The 4602-nt window shown below is 42.7% G+C and overlaps 1 long non-coding RNA gene across 1 annotated transcript; it reads left to right on the top strand.

Moving 5' to 3' along the window:
- The first annotated feature begins 1007 nt into the window (after positions 1 to 1007).
- On the top strand, positions 1008 to 2709 carry LOC127723779 (uncharacterized). The gene is made up of 3 exons (XR_007992246.1): positions 1008 to 1026; positions 2314 to 2345; positions 2681 to 2709. It is a non-coding gene; the product is annotated as an uncharacterized LOC127723779 (long non-coding RNA).
- The last annotated feature ends 1893 nt before the right edge of the window (positions 2710 to 4602 follow it).

The following is a 4602-nucleotide window of genomic DNA, read 5'->3' as shown; positions in this document are numbered from 1 at the left end:
TAAGTGTAAGAGTGGCACCCAAATAGAACGAGAAACGAATTGACATAAAGATTTTGGTCCAAAGTTGAGGTAGGGTGACCCTACCACCACCCAATTTTAATTCATAAAAAAGTCCCTACGGCAAAGCTTTTGTCCACACTAGGTACAAATGATAGGCAATTGCCTAAGGTTGCCTGGACTCAAAGACCCAGGTGGGTAAAGTTACGGAATGTTTTTAATTGAGGTCCAAAGTTGGGGTAGGGTGACCCTACCCCCACCTAATTTTAATTCATAAAAAAGTCCCTACGGCAAAGCTTTTGTCCACACTAGGTACAAATGATAGGCAATTGCCTAAGGTTGCCTGGACTCAAAGATCCAGGTGGGTAAAGTTACGGAATGTTTTTAATTGAGGTCCAAAGTTGGGGTAGGGTGACCCCACCCCCACCCAATTTTGATTCATAAAAAAGTCCCTACGGCAAAACTTTTGTCCAAACTAGGAACAAATGATAGGCAATTGCCTAAGGTTGCCTGGACCCAAAGACTCAGGTGGGTAAAGTTACGGAACTTTTATAATTGAGGTCCAAAGTTGGGGTAGCGTGACCCTACCACACCCCAATTTAAATTCATAAAAACGTCCCTACGGCAAAACTTTTGTCCACACTAGGTACAGATGATATACAATTGCCTAAGTTTGCCTGGACCCAAAGACCCAGGTGACTAAAGTTACGGAACTTTTTTAATTGAGGTCCAAAGTTTGGGTAGGGTGACCCTACCCCAACCCAATTTTAATTCATAAAAAAGTTCCTACGGCAAATCTTTTGTCCACACTAGGTACAAATGATAGGCAATTGCCTAAGGTTGCCTGGACCCAAAGACCCAGGTGGGTAAAGTTACGGAACTTTTTAAATTGAGGTCCAAAGTTGGGGTAGGGTGACCTTACCACCACCCAATTTTAATGCATAAAAAAGTCCCTTCGGCAAAGCTTTTGTCCACACTAGGTGCAAATGATAGGCAATTGCCTAAGGTTGCCTTGACCCAAAGACCCAGGTGGGTAAAGTTACGGAACTTTTTAAATTGAGGTCCAAAGTTGGGGTAGGATGACCCTACCACCTACTAATTTTAATTCATTAAAAAGTCCCTACGGCAAAGTTTTTGTCCACACTAGCTATAAATGATAGGCAATTGCCTAAGGTTGCCTGGACCAAAAGACCCAGGTGGGTAAAGTTACGGAACTTTTATAATTGAGGTCCAATGTTGGGATATGGTAAGCCAACCCCCTCCCTTCTTTAATTCATAAAAAATTTCCTCCGGCAAAGCTTTTGTCCACGCTAGGTACAAATGATAGGCAATTGCCTAGGGTTGCCTGTACTTAAAGACCCAGGTGGGTAAAGTTACGGAACTATTGTAATTGAGGTCCAAAGTTAAGGTAGGGTGACCCAACCCCCTCCCTTCTTTAATTCATAAAAAAGTCCCTACGGCAAAGCTTTTGTCCACACTAGGTATAAATAATAGGCAATTGCCTAAGGTTGCCTGGACCCAAAGACCCAGGTGGGTAAAGTTACGGAACTTTTAAAATTGAGGTCCAAAGTTGGGATATGGTGACCTAACCCCCTCCCTTCTTTAATTCATAAAAGATTTCCTACGGCAAAGCTTGTGTCCACGCTAAATACAAATGATAGGCAATTGCCTAAGGTTGCCTGAACTTAAAGACCCAGGTCGGTAAAGTTACGGAACTATTGTGACCCAACCCCCTCCCTTCTTTAATTCATAAAAATGTTCCTACGGCAAAGCTTTTGTCCATACTAGGTACAAATGATAGGCAATTGCCTAAGGTTGCCTGGACCCAAATACCCAGGTTGGTAAAGTTACGGAACTTTTGTAATTGAGGTCCAAAGTTGGGGTAGGGTGACCCAACCCCCTCCCTTCTTTAATTCATAAAAAAGTCCCTACGGCAAAGCTTTTGTCCACACTAGGTAGAAATTATAGGCAATGCAATTGCCTAAGGTTGCCTGGACTTAAAGACCCAGGTGGGTAAAGTTACGGAACTTTTTTAATTAAGGTCCAAAGTTGGGGTAGGGTGACCCTACCACCACCAAACTTTAATTCATAAAAGATTTCCTACGGCAAAGTTTTTGTCCACGCTAGGTACAAATGATAGGCAATTGCCTAAGGTTGCCTGAACTTAAAGACCCAGGTGGGTAAAGTTACGGAACTATTGTGACCCAACCCTCTCCCTTCTTTAATTCATAAAAATGTTCCAACGGCAAAGCTTTTGTCCATACTAGGTACAAATGATAGGCAATTGCCTAAGGTTGCCTGGACCCAAAAACCCAGGTGGGTAAAGTTACGGAACTTTTTTAATTGAGGTCCAAAGTTGGGATAGGGTGATCCTACCACCACCCAATTTTAATTTATGAAAAAGTCCCTACGGCAAAGCTTTTGTCCACACTAGGTACAAATGATAGGCAATTGCCTAAGGTTGTCTGGACCCAAAGACCCAGGTGGGTAAAGTTAGAGAACTTTTTTAATTGAGGTCCAAAGTTGGAGTAGGGTGACTCTTCCCCCCCCCTACTTCAATTCATAAAAAAAGTCACTACGGCAAAACTTTTGTTAACACTAGGTACAAATGATAGGCAATTGCCTAAGGTTGCCTGGACCCAAAGACCCAGGTGGGTAAAGTTACGGAACTTTTCTAATTGAGGTCCAAAGTTGGGGTAGGGTGACCCATCCACCACCCAATTTTAATTCATAAAAACGTCCCTACGGCAAAACTTTTGTCCACACTAGGTACAAATGATAGGCAATTGCCTAAGGTTGTCTGGACCCAAAGACCCAGGTGGGTAAAGTTACGGAACTTTTATAATTGAGGTCCAAAGTTATTGTAGCGTGACCCTACCACACCCCAATTTTAATTCATAAAAAAGTCCCTACGGCAAAACGTTTGTCCACACTAGGTACAGATGATATACAATTGCCTAAGTTTGCATGGACCCAAAGACCCAGGTGACTAAAGTTACGGAACTTTTTGAATTGAGGTTCAAAGTTTGGGTAGGGTGACCCTACCCCCACCTAATTTTAATTCATAAAAAAGTTCCTACGGCAAATCTTTTGTCCACACTAGGTACAAATGATAGGCAATTGCCTAAGGTTGCCTGGACCCAAAGACTGAGGTGGGTAAAGTTACGGAACTTTTTAAATTGCGGTCCAAAGTTGGGGTAGGATGACCCAACCTCCTCCCTTCTTTAATTCATTAAAAATTTCCTACGGCAAAACTTTTGTCCACGCTAGATACAAATGATAGGCAATCGCCTAAGGTTGCCTGAACCCAAAGACCCAGGTGGGTAAAGTTACGGAACTTTTTTAATTGAGGTCCAAAGTTGGGGTAGGGTGATCCTACCACCACCCAATTTTGATTCATAAAGAAGTCCCTACGGCAAAGCTTTTGTCCACACTAGGTACAAATGATAGGCAATTGCCTAAGGTTGCCTGGACCCAAAGACCCAGGTGGGTAAAGTTAGAGAACTTTTTCAATTGAGGTCCAAGTTGGGGTAGGGTGAACAAACCCCCACCAAATTTTAATTCATAAAAAAGTCCCTACGGCAAAGCTTTTGTCCACACTAGGTACAAATGATAGGCAATTGCCTAAGGTTGCCTGGACCCAAAGACCGAGGTGGGTAAAGTTACGGAACTTTTTAAATTGAGGTCCAAAGTTGGGGTAGGATGACCCAACCTCCTCCCTTCTTTAATTCATTAAAAATTTCCTACGGCAAAACTTTTGTCCACGCTAGGTACAAATGATAGGCAATCGCCTAAGGTTGCCTGAACCCAAAGACCCAGGTGGGTAAAGTTACGGAACTTTTTTAATTGAGGTCCAAAGTTGGGGTAGGGTGATCCTACCACCACCCAATTTTGATTCATAAAGAAGTCCTTACGGCAAAGCTTTTGTCCACACTAGGTACAAATGATAGGCAATCGCCTAAGGTTGCCTGAATCTAAAGACCCAGGTGGGTAAAGTTACGGAACTTTTTTAATTGAGGTCCAAAGTTGGGATAGGGTGATCCTACCACCACCCAATTTTAATTTATGAAAAAGTCCCTACGGCAAAGCTTTTGTCCACACTAGGTACAAATGATAGGCATCTGCCTAAGGTTGTCTGGACCCAAAGACCCAGGTGGGTAAAGTTAGAGAACTTTTTTAATTGAGGTCCAAAGTTGGAGTAGGGTGACTCTTCCCCCCCTACTTCAATTCATAAAAAAAGTCACTACGGCAAAACTTTTGTTAACACTAGGTACAAATGATAGGCAATTGCCTAAGGTTGCCTGGACCCAAAGACCCAGGTGGGTAAAGTTACGGAACTTTTTTAATTGAGGTTCAAAGTTGGGGTAGGGTGACCCTACCACCACCCAATTTTAATTCATAAAAACGTCCCTACGGCAAAACTTTTGTCCACACTAGGTACAAATGATAGGCAATTGCCTAAGGTTGTCTGGACCCAAAGACCCAGGTGGGTAAAGTTACGGAACTTTTATAATTGAGGTCCAAAGTTATGGTAGCGTGACCCTACCACACCCCAATTTTAATTCATAAAAAAGTCCCTACGGCAAAACGTTTGTCCACACTAGG

This window comes from Mytilus californianus, unplaced genomic scaffold, assembly GCF_021869535.1.
Source record: "Mytilus californianus isolate M0D057914Y unplaced genomic scaffold, xbMytCali1.0.p SCAF_13, whole genome shotgun sequence".
Taxonomy (NCBI): Eukaryota; Metazoa; Mollusca; class Bivalvia; order Mytilida; family Mytilidae; genus Mytilus; species Mytilus californianus.
This window is presented reverse-complemented; position numbering and strand designations above follow the sequence as displayed.